Source organism: Macrobrachium rosenbergii, chromosome 23, assembly GCF_040412425.1.
Source record: "Macrobrachium rosenbergii isolate ZJJX-2024 chromosome 23, ASM4041242v1, whole genome shotgun sequence".
Lineage (NCBI taxonomy): Eukaryota > Metazoa > Arthropoda > Malacostraca > Decapoda > Palaemonidae > Macrobrachium > Macrobrachium rosenbergii.
Window position 1 is genome coordinate 43,831,969 of NC_089763.1, and position 12,500 is coordinate 43,844,468.

Genomic DNA, 12,500 nt, shown 5'->3' on the forward strand with positions numbered 1-12,500 from the left:
CTTTAGTAGAAAAAGATTAACAATTAATTTAAGTTCAGCGGGATTCGTTAAGTTTCATGTTAACTCACCAGTGAGAGAGAGAGAGAGAGAGAGAGAGAGAGAGAGAGAGAGAGAGAGAGAGAGAGAGAGAGAGAGTTCCAACCAATGTAGACTATTTCTTTCGATGTGCAACACTGTTAGAATAAATAAATAATCCTTTCGTGAGTATTAGATTAACTAGCCTACGATGGACCTTAGTCGCAAGGCTTCACACAAGTCTCAAAAATATAAACATTTTACATAGAACATCCAAGATTGATCATTTTGTGAGAGAGAGAAAAAAACATGAACGTGATCTAGCAAAATATAAGCCAATGAATTCCACAAGCTTCGGTCCAAGTGGCTCTCCAACGTCATCCAGAAGCGTCTATATACTTAAAGTCATCTCATCCTTCACGAGACTCCTCTTTCCCGCGGAGTGTATTCAGTTCTCCCGCCTTCTCCTTCGTGGCGCGCATTCTTCTTCTTCCTTTTCTCTAATGGCGTCAGAGGTTAAGAGGCACCTCCTTGAAAAGGTACCTGTTGGAATCTCCTCTCCAGTTGTTTAGGGATTACCGCGAGGGATCAGCCCCGGGTAAATGGAGGATCGATGACGGATGCCGTTGGATTAGCTGAGCTATTGGCTGGGAGTTAAATGCCTCCACAGTAGTTGTTTATCACGCCACCTTCTCCAACCTCCCCCCCTCCCCGTCCAGCACTCCTCCATCCTCCTACCCCTACTCCTCCCCGCTCCTCGTCTCGCACTCACTCCAGCCATCTTGAATGGGGGATGGGTTACCGTGAAGGAATGAGACACACAATCACCTGTGATAGGGGGAAAGGAAGCCTTTCATGCAGAACAGTGAAGGATATTTAGGGGAAAAGCAAAAGAGAAAACTAAACTTTCCCACACTAATGTCTGTACAGTACATTCTCTCTCTCTCTCTCTCTCTCTCTCTCTCTCTCTCTCTCTCTCTCTCTCTCCCCTCAGCGATTCAAGTGCTTGATCCTGACCTCGCTCTTCGAAACATCCTGTCTTTTAGTACATTATTATTATTATTATTATTATTATTATTATTATTATTATTATTATTATTATTATTATTAGCGTACACGTTTAATTATTATTAAAATTACATTTATTTTTATTTTTATTTATTTTATTGACAAAAGTATACAATAATTAGTACAAATTTGTCTACAAACGTGACATAATACAAAATATACAAAGTAAACAGTAATCTCTGTTCTTGCAAGTACATGGCCTATCCAGAAAAAAAAATTATTAACAAGAAAAATAAAATATCAAGTACAAATAACATAATCCTATAAGATTATAAAAATAAACGAAAAAGGAACTTACTATAAGGAAAAAGTGGTTACATAACTATTCAAAATCAAGTCCTCATACAAATAATATTTGATAAACAAAAAATTTACTTGAAGAAAAACATAAAACAGAAGGTAAAGCCGCACATTACTTATAAATATGAAGCACTTCATAAACATATTTACACAAATCAACAATATTATCATTTTCATTGAATAAATTACTCAGAGATTCATAACGCAAGTTTGGATATTTACGCCTACATGCCATTGAAAGAGGACAATTGATCAGAACGTGTGATTCGTCCTGAATAGTGCTATTATCACATGTACACACCCTTAATTCCGGGGGAGTTCGGCTCCACCTACCTGTTTCTATACGGAGGTTATGGGACATGAGTCGTAAACGACTGAAAGCTGCGCGAATATAATCAGAGATATATAATTTACACATTCATCCGGATCCAGTCATATAGCCATTTGAAAGTGAAGATCGACCAGATCTCGAAACAACCTGTGTTTAGTATGCTTAACACTAGTATCTCTTGAAACTGTAATTATATCTGCATTAATGATAATGGTAACAAAATATGAACATGCTTCTCGGCATATATCACACATGGAATGCAGAAATAGTAAAGTAGGCTACATTATATTAACACGATGAAAAAAGTGTAAGCAGTTTTAGTGGTATAATAATAATATATAAATATGAAATATACGATCTGGACATTTTAGTATATAATGAGTGGCAGTTATGGGTACAGCTAAATTCAGTGATTTCCAGCCAAATGGAAAGGACAATACAGAAGTAATTGTACCAATGATAAAAGCCGGTGCGTGATGAGTTATAACAGATACGGTTATAGTTGGTGGTAGATAATAAGAAACAACTGGAGTTGAGGGGTCTATGGGCCAGCAGCCTCATCTCAGAATCGTTGCTTTGCCCCCCCTTCAGATGGAGTCATACCAGAAGGGTACAGCTTCCTATTATCCCAGGAAGTCCTCAGGGATGACGGTGCCAGCCCACGCCATTTTATTAACCCCAGCAGACTGCAGGACCCATTTAAATTTGGTGAACCGTAGCGCGGGAACAAACCACGGAATAGCATACTTGAACTAAACGCGGCACTTTTCTGCTGGGGCAACCATTTAGGCTGATGCATCACTCAAAGGCAGTGGGCCAGCCATAATATCCCCATATATATATATATATATATATATATATATATATATATATATATATATATATATATATATATATATATATATATATATATATATATATATATATATATATATATATATATACAAACACATTTTGTCTTTCCAGTCAAGATTACTGTGGATCCTTATATACCTTTAGCCTCTTAAAGGAAGGAAGACTATAGGAATCAAGAAAACCTCACCACTTCAGCCAGTGTCCCATTAGGATGGAGAAGAGTATCTAGTTTAACTTGTTTATGTAGCACCCTGCTTGCTACTCCACCCTGCACTGATTCCATGAAGATCAGCAGTATCCATATTGCTTGATTTAGTGATTGTTTTCCTCTCCTACAGAGATTTGGAATTCTGTCTGTTTTCTCCCAACAGGAGGATTTGCCTACAGTATGCCGTATTTGGCGAACTATCAAGGGTAATAAAAGATTTTTTTGAAGTGTCTTTCCATAGACCTCCAGGGTCAGTGATAATGTATCTTTGCTTTGCATACGATCCTGTTGCCCTTAGCTGTCCAACTTCTTTACCTTTGCCTCACTCCTCCAATATCATTTTCGCATTTAAGAGCAGAGACTTCGAGGTAGCCTTGAGCATTTAAGAAATGTTTCTCATTAGTGTCTTTAAACTGATAATAATGCTGTGTTATCCTTGTTCTGTTAATGCTTCTGTGTTAGCATTTAGGGTTTTATTGTGTGCCCGTATGTTTTATTATTTCATTGTCTTTATACAGTTTCCATTTTTGTTAAATGACGATTGCTGGTAAGAGTTGAAACGTTGAAACGTCGAAAATGAAATTAGAAACACTTCTGTAATATATATATATATATATATATATATATATATATATATATATATATATATATATATATATATATATATATATATATATATTTATACACTGACATCACCATTTCTTCACCATTGTAGTGACGCATACGATTATGAGATTTGTATAATAATAATAATAATAATAATAATAATAATAATAATAATAATAATAATAATAATAATAATAATAATAATGTACAAGCTTCCATTCCCCAAGATTCCTTCAATTTTTCGTCACTTGAGAGTTGGGTCTGTGGCTTGTTTCAGGTATATAAGAAACCCTTTTTTTTGTAATTTTATTTTCATCCGCCTGTAAGCTTTGAATATAAATCTGTTTCCATAAATATTCCCTCTGTGCTTCAGAATACACGGCAATATTTAATACAGTAGTAAAACACATTTTATATTTTGATGATCGATTATTATTATTATTATTATTATTATTATTATTATTATTATTATTATTATTATTATTATAAAGCCAAAAGGATCTCATAAGTATATCTTAGTTTAACCAGACCACTGAGCTGGTTAACAGCTCTCCTAGGGCTGGCCCGAAGGATTAGATTATTTTACGTGGCTAAGAAGCAGTTCGTTACCTAGTAACGGGACCTACAGCTTATTGTGGAATCCGAACCACATTATGACGAGAAATGAATTTCTATCACCAGAATTAAATTCCTCTAATTCTTCATTGGCCGGTCGGAGAGTCGAACGCTGGGCCAACAGCGTGCTAAGCTCTACCCACCCCTCCAATGGATCTCATAGAAAAAGTCATTAGGTACGAAGAAAGATTTGTAAGTTAAATGAAAGATATATTTCAACTAATGGAAGGTTGTTCAAGAAAAAGTTATGCATTGAATGAAGGCGTAACGTAAGTGAGCAATAATTCTCAATGTTGGCATCGCTGACTCCGTAAGAAAACAAAATCTTATTGTATGAAGTCGCCAAATAAATTATGACGTCATTAACTTCAAATTAAGGAATCGCTAAATCGGTTAAACTCCGACATCGTTACATAACAGCTTTTATTTAAGTTAAAAGCATTCTTCAGTAGCAACCTTTTCGACTACCTGATCTCGACTCCTGTTTACATTAGAACGACGAGTGTTATAATTTCCATAAAGATTAATTAACTGCTCCATCGTCGACGAGACCATTTGGACCAATTACCTGACGTGGGAGAAAGACTACAAGGGCACGGACGTCTACTTACAAGGGAAAAATATACAAAGCTCCTGGGGACTGCGAAGGAGGCGACGGAGGGCACGGACAGATGGATTCCTGCGGCGGCAGAGTGGAATGAGATTGTGGTATGTCACAGGACTCCACAAAAGAATCGGGGCGGTACAGGTGAGTGGGTTTCAAAGGCGGTTTGTTCCGGGCGTTGCTCAAAGGCCGCTGCCGACGCCAGGCCTTCTGGTGGCTGGTAACTGGACCGCAATAGAATCCAGCTTCAAACAACTGGAAACACAATCGTCTGTCTTCAATCTTATTTTTAAATGTATTTTGCGTTTATGATGTAGTTGCCTTTCGATGTAATCTATAGTTCCATCTAAATAAAGTTCAAGAGTGTTGTCATCAGCTGTCATCCGATGCAAAAATGTTTAATATGCGTTTCACTCATCTTCAGCAGTATCATAGAATTGTGTTACGACTCAGCCTTATAATCTCGTATGTTATTTTTAAGGAGATCAACGCGTGAGGCAAACAAAATACGATATCATTTAGCAGAACTGTTCACCCTATAGTCCATTTTCACTACACCGCTATCATATTACCTTCAAATTGCAATATATTCAAACCTACTTGAACAATATAAACTTGGTTCAAGCATAACCTAAAGCACCCCACCAGGGTAGTTCATTTGCGTCCTTCGCGAAAATCAAGTGGCGGATGATCTTACAGTGGGTGGGGTGGAAGAGTCTGGGAACAGACACACCGTAACACAAACGCCATTCTTCCTCTCACTGTACCCCCACTCTCTCTCTCTCTCTCTCTCTCTCTCTCTCTCTCTCTCTCTCTCTCTCTCTCTCTCCTGTATTAAAAGGGGCAGAGTGGTATATGTTTTCTGTGATTATTCATCTTTTAAGATTCGTGATCTCTGCATGGGTCTGTATCCTCACACATAGAGAGGTGAGGACGGACTACTCACCCAAAAGAATTTTCCAGAGTTCGAATCCGTTATATACTATTGTGTCTCTGTTGACATAACCAGTGAGTTTATATTTAGCTGTTAATGAGCTGCAGTAGGTCGCAGTCAGAGCTGTGAAGGGCATAGGTTTCATCCCAGAGGGATTGCTTATAGAACTAGGAAGCTGACACTTCCTCGGGACCCAACTTCTCTAAAGGAAAAAGTGTGTGTGTGTGTGTGTGTGTGTGTGTGTTTGTGTGTGTGTGTGTGTGTGTAAACTTATGCCATAGCCGGACAGGTATACTTTTTTGTAGGCGTATGCTTCAGTAATATTTCGCGTACAACCCTTGTTTATAAATCTAGCCCTTTGTCGATAATGTATCCTGCTTTTATTTCTGATTAACAAATATGTATTAAACTACTTTCTTGTGTTCTATATTTGAGGGGTTTTAACGACAAGGCTGATTACTACATTAACTATCGCCGTTGTTACTGGCGATGGGAGGGTGTTGCTGCTGCTATTAACAAGAAAATAATTTTTGCGCTTAATTAACTCCTAATGCAATTAGGAATATAACTGCTGGTTCTCTGTTGACTGTGCATTCGTGGGGAAGTGACTAACAGTTGTTTCAACCACTGTGCTTCTGTTGACCTGAGCAGTGAATAATTCTACTTGTGGTTGGCCGATTGTGGTGGGTCGCAGCCGGGATGGCGAAGGACATAAGGATAGCAATTTCATCCCAAAAAATTGCGAAGAACCAGGTGGTCATAAATTTTTTGGAAAAAACTTATTGTTTGAAGAGGTATTATTTTACTGGTCACATTCTGCAGAGCTATGGAAATCGTTATCCTGATTTTTTTTGGGGGGTGGGGGTGCTGTAGCCCCATGACCTACGTTACATATGTAGCCTATAACCTGTGTAAGAGTTGATATAAGTGAAATATGTACCTGGTAGCAAGGTGACTTTGGTGGTTCACAGGTAATGGGAGATAGGTATGTGACAAGCTTCCTCATCATAAAATACTTGCTGAAGACCGGTAGGTCACCACATTGCAAATTCTTCCATATTTCCGTTTTGCATGGTTCTTGTACCTACCAAACTAAGTGGTTTAAAAGTATTTTGAACTTGTTACATTTATCAGAAGAAATGTCTAATTTCATTCGCCATTCAATCAGATTAACAAAGACGATCAACCTGTGAAGAAAATGCAGCGGTATCTCGTAAGTCAGGTCGGCATTTCTCTAATTCTGTATTAATCTCTGTAATCGTATTTCAAGCAGACAGATTATCATTGCCAATCTTATTCCCAACCAACGAGACCATTGTGCGAAAAACAAAGACCTGAACTTGTAGGGCGTCGTTTTCTTTCATTTCAAAAGGTACAATATCTCGCCGTATGTTCTGTTCATGCCCAGCGTCAATGAGTTGTCCCTCCTTTTAGTTTTTCCCCTCCCGACGATAACAAACTCTAAACTTTAGGGAGGAAATGAATTACCCGACGGGAGGACAAGCTGGTGTCCCCCAGGGCGGACAATAGCTCCCTCATTAGGCTCTGGAAAACCAAAGTTCTCTCCGGTCTCCCTCCTGCGTTAAAAACAAGAGTTTCAACGAGGCCGCGGCAGATTTGTGAAAAGAGAACGAAAAAATAGGTCTAGGGACCATCGACATGACAAGCGGCTTAGACTCTGATTGCTTTTTATTTCAAATTAACGACAAGGGAGTTATGGGAGGTAACAGCTCAAGGGAAATAATGCGACTTCTGAAAACCGAAGTCGACCAGCTGAAAGAACCTAAGAATTAGAGAAGAAGAATGAGAAGAAACATCTCAAACAACGTCCGGCGGGGAAAGACCAGTAGTGCCTCCGACAGCCTTTGGAGCGTTTCCCGCCAAACCCGACCATTGAGAGTCCGCGCCCGAAAATCTTTTAGATTCCGTTCGCGCCTAAAAGAGTTTTGAGAGTGTTGACAGCCGCGTCTAATTGATACTAAAGACGGAATGGCTCTGCCGAAGGGTTTGGTTGTTGTTGTTGTTTTATTTAAAGGGGGAGGAATCTTTTCTTCGCCCGGAGAAAAGGTTTTTCACTGTCCTCTGCCTTGTTAACAAGCTATCCAGAAAAACTGCTAACGAAAAGTGTACTCATTGTATTTGCTTTCCCGTTGTTTACTGGTATAACTTTCTCTCTCTCTCTCTCTCTCTCTCTCTCTGTGCATTTATACATACACACATATGTACATTATATATATATATATACACACATATGTATATCTATATATATAAAAGATTAAAAATTTAGCATTTATAAAATCATATTGACAGATACCTAATTTTTATATGTTCTTAATGTTTGTTGATTTCATTGTGCATCCGTTAATTCCTTTAATATCTGTTCTATAAAGTAGATTATTTAGATTATATATATATATATATATATATATATATATATATATATATATATATATATATATATGTGTGTGTGTGTAAAAGATGTGTGCGCATGCGTGCAAAGTTCCACACTAGTCTACCGAAACAGCTGCAGGAATAACAAAAGTTTAAATCCAGTCTGAATTTATTACCGTCTTTTCCTTTTCCAGAAAGAGCGATGAATTAAGCCATTCTTTGATTCATTCCAAACTTTTGGATAGAACTGACCCAGATCTATCATTCAGAAAACGGTATGGAATTCTGTCGACCACGGAGAGAGAGAGAGAGAGAGAGAGAGAGAGAGAGAGAGAGAGAGAGAGAGAGAGAGAGAGAGAGAGAGAGAGAGAGAGGAAGAAAGAGAGAGAGAGAGAGAGAGAGAGAGAGAGAGAGAGAAAGAAAGAAAGCTTCTTTTATATGAATTTTTCTCTAAAATTTTATCTCAGAATTGTCATTTTAAACCAAAATGTCGTTTTCTCTGGCCAAGACAGAGAGAGAGAGAGAGAGAGAGAGAGAGAGAGAGAGAGAGAGAGTTTCTTATATTTGATTTTTTCCTCTAAAATCCTAACCCAGAGTTGTCACTTTAAAACGAAAATGTCTTTTTCTCTCGCAAGTGTGTGTGTGTGTATGAGAGAGAGAGAGAGAGAGAGAGAGAGAGAGAGAGAGAGAGAGAGAGAGAGAGAGAGAGAGAGAGAACTGTCCGCCGAAAGTTGGCCCAAATTGAGACATCACTTGTCCCGTGACACCCGTATCAAATCTCTTAGTCGGTGGGCGAGGAGCAAAAATATTTACGAGCCGAGAGAAGGTTGAAAATAAAACTCTTATTCCTTTTCTTATCAACTGGGAGGGGAAGGGAGGGGAAGAGGGAAGGCGGGAGGGGGGAGGAGGTGTATAGCTTGACCCTCGCTCTTTTATCAGTTTCCTTCAAAGAATTAAAATCATCTATTTTCATCATCGTTTCTAGACGGAAAGAGTGACCGTACGGGGAAAATGTATGGTTGATATATTTATTATTATTATTATTATTATTATTATTATTATTATTATTATTATTATTTTGTATAAGCTCCACAATAATATATCAATAGAATGTGAGACTTTATAAAAATGAATAAAAAGTTTTCGAACCCTATCCTGAGTTCAACTTCAGTCCAACTCTGGACTGAGGATGAACGTAGGATAGGGTTCGAAAACTCTTTATTCATTTTTATAGTCTCACATTCTACTGATATATTGTTGTGGAGCTTATGCAAAATTACTCTTGTTCTCGGCATTTAGAGTTCTACAAATTATTATTATTGTTATTACTATTATTTTTTTTTCGGTCTATCACAGTCATCCTATTCGACTGGGTGGTTTTTAAAGTGTGGGGTTCCGGGTTGCATCCCTCGTCCTTAGGAGTCCATCACTTTTCTCACTATGGGCGCTGTTTCTAGTAGCACACTTTTCTTTTATTATTATTATTATTATTATTATTATTATTATTATTATTATTATTATGCGTGATACTTCAACTGCTGTTGAATGTATAAAAAATTGTTGATTTCTTCATTTGATCACAGGATAGAAAATTCTGATCATAATTCGATTAATTCCAATTAATGAATAACACATACACAACACAGTCATTGTAACAAAGACATTACTTTAAAGAATATATACAAATTACTTATAATATAATTGCTTGGAATTACTTTATTCTTACCAAGGATTGCTTCATTTCAGTAGGGCTGACTTACCGAGATCTTTCAAAACGACAACAAAAATGAATCCGGGCAAAAGCCTTTTCAAGAAATAAAATTCAAACAGTTCTTCCATCTACACCCCTTAATTCCTTCGTCTTCCTATCGGCTTCCTTTCATGTATTTTGTGGTCTAACAAACCATTTGAAAGGGACACTGGGCCAGGCGGATTCGTTTGGCCTTCCCGAGTTTAATGATTGCTTGCTATAATTTCTCATCGATGACAGAGTTTTCAACCTGGTACTTCCTCTCCGTTGTACGGAAAAAAGTAATGAAAATTTCTTATTGTGTAACAAAAAAGTAAGGTTTTATTATTGTACATATATATATATATGTATATATATATATATATATATATATATATATATATATATATATATATATATATATATATATATATATATATATATATATATATATATATATATATATATATACTGTATATGTATGTGTATATATATGTATGTACATAATGTATTGCCAGGAATGATTAGCTCGTAATTGAAATGTCTTTGAAGCAGAGGTATATATATATATTTGAGGCATATATTCCTCTTAAATGTACAGCTTTCGTCTGTCTGACTGATAGGCTTTTCCCCTCAGTTAGACGAGAGCTTCTGTATATTTAGAAGATAAACAATTGTTTATACCTCACTGAAACTGTTTTTATTTTTACTCCATATATATATATATATATATATATATATATATATATATATATATATATATATATATATATATATATATATATATATATAGTATATATATATATATATATATATATATATATATATATATATATATATATATATATATCGTCGAAAGCTGTAAAATTGATATATTAGAGAGGAGCATGCTTCATTTAAATGGACATATCCCTTCTTCACCCTTACACACACGCACACACACACGTACTTGTGTGTATTTATATATTTTTTCTCTCAACATACACATTTGCTCTTTTGACGGAAGGTTTTCACATCGTCTAGGCTTTCTGACTGTCAGCGGGTCCTCGAATGTGAGATTGCCACCCCTATGCCCTGCCACACGAATTTTAATTTTTACGACCTCATATACTGAAGACATTTGGCATTCTTGATTGTATTCATAAATACACAGATCAGAACCAACATTGCCTAAGTTCGTCGAGTGGACGACAAAAAGTATATAATTAAGCGGAATGGACCGTGAGGTGGGTATTATTATTATTATTATTATTATTATTATTATTATTATTATTATTATTATTATTATTATTCAGAAGATGAACCCTATTCATATGGAAAAAGCCCTCAGGAGCCATTGACTGAAAATTCAAGCTTCTAAAGAATATGGTGTTCATTAGAAAGAAGTAATAGAAGGTAATAGGAAATACAGAAAGAAGAAATCAGTTAATTGAAAAGAAAAAATAACGTAAAAAATTAATAAGTAAACAGTTAAAAAGTGTGTAAAATACAAGGAGGTTCCAATCGCACAACACCCTCAAGGTGACCTCTGGAACTGAAAAGTGAACTTCCACAATAAAATTCTCATATCTGAATGGAAATACAGTAAAACACCATTAAGAAGACTGATGACAGGAGACAAAATTAATGATAAGGGAAGAACAGCTAGTGCTTATCAGTTTATGTGAGAATAATAAATATAGCTTAGTTTAACCAGACCACTGAGCTGATTAACAGCTTTAACTCTCCGAGGGCTGGCCAATGAAGGATTAGACTTATTTAACGTGGCTAAGAACCAATTGGTTACTTAGCAACGGGACCTACAGCTTATTGTGGGTCCGAGCCATATTATAGCGAGAAATGAATTTCTATCACCAGAAATAGATTCCTCTAACTCTTCCTCAGCCGGCCGGGGAATTGAACTCCGGCCCATCGAGCGACAGTCCGCAGCTCTACCGACTCACCCAACGAAGAGCTGTTTATGTGAGAAGTCTGGAAGTGAAAGAAGAAGCTGTATGTTGCATACATGAATTTAGAAAAAGCTTAGGAGATATTTAATAGAGAGACAAAATGGAGGGCGTTGAAGTTTATGAAATAAATTGCTGAAAAGCAGTTAGAAGTGCATTATACTGGAAGCGAAGTGTGTGAAACATGTAACTCGAAGAGTGATTGATTTGGTGTAAAAGTAGGGTTGAGACAGTTCTGCCCAAAAATGGGAAACTGCAGTAAAATTTTCGAAATTGAGATATGCCACCTATTGGGCTCGTGAAACACTAATACACAAGTTACTGCAGTTTCAGAATGATTCTTCACTGCTTTATTTAGGGGGCCCCATGTGCAGTATCTGCAAAATCAATAGTAAGGCAAAGGAAAACTGCAGTATCTACCATTTTTCTCAGTTTTGTATTTTTGCAGGTACTGCAGTCTTCCATTTAAGGGCAGAGTTGTTTTATGTCTTCAGGGTAATTTGGTTTACATGTGGATGGAATGAAGAGATAAGGCATGGAAACCAAATTAGATGTAAGTGCAACGCTGTGAGATGCTGGTGGAGTGTGGAACAATGGTTGAGGGTTGCTGAAGGTGCACTACCGATTTCGAATGGTGAGGGAGGTTAAGAGGAAATCTGAGCCATCTTTGTAGGTGTTTGAAGCAGCTAATGTTGTGAAAGTATTCTGGTTGTTTTTTCTCTATCCATCTGTCGATAAGGAAAACAATATCGATATTATATATATATATATATATATATATATATATATATATATATATATATATATATATATATATATATATATATATATATATATATATATATATATATATATATATATATATATATATATATATATATATATAAATAATCATATT

General features: G+C 36.4%; 1 long non-coding RNA gene across 1 annotated transcript in view; it reads left to right on the top strand.

Annotated features, from left to right (window-relative positions):
* LOC136851573 (uncharacterized) overlaps nt 1–12,500 on the top strand; it is a 78,045-nt gene that overhangs the window by 42,935 nt on the left and 22,610 nt on the right. The gene's annotated exons all lie outside the window — the stretch shown is intronic.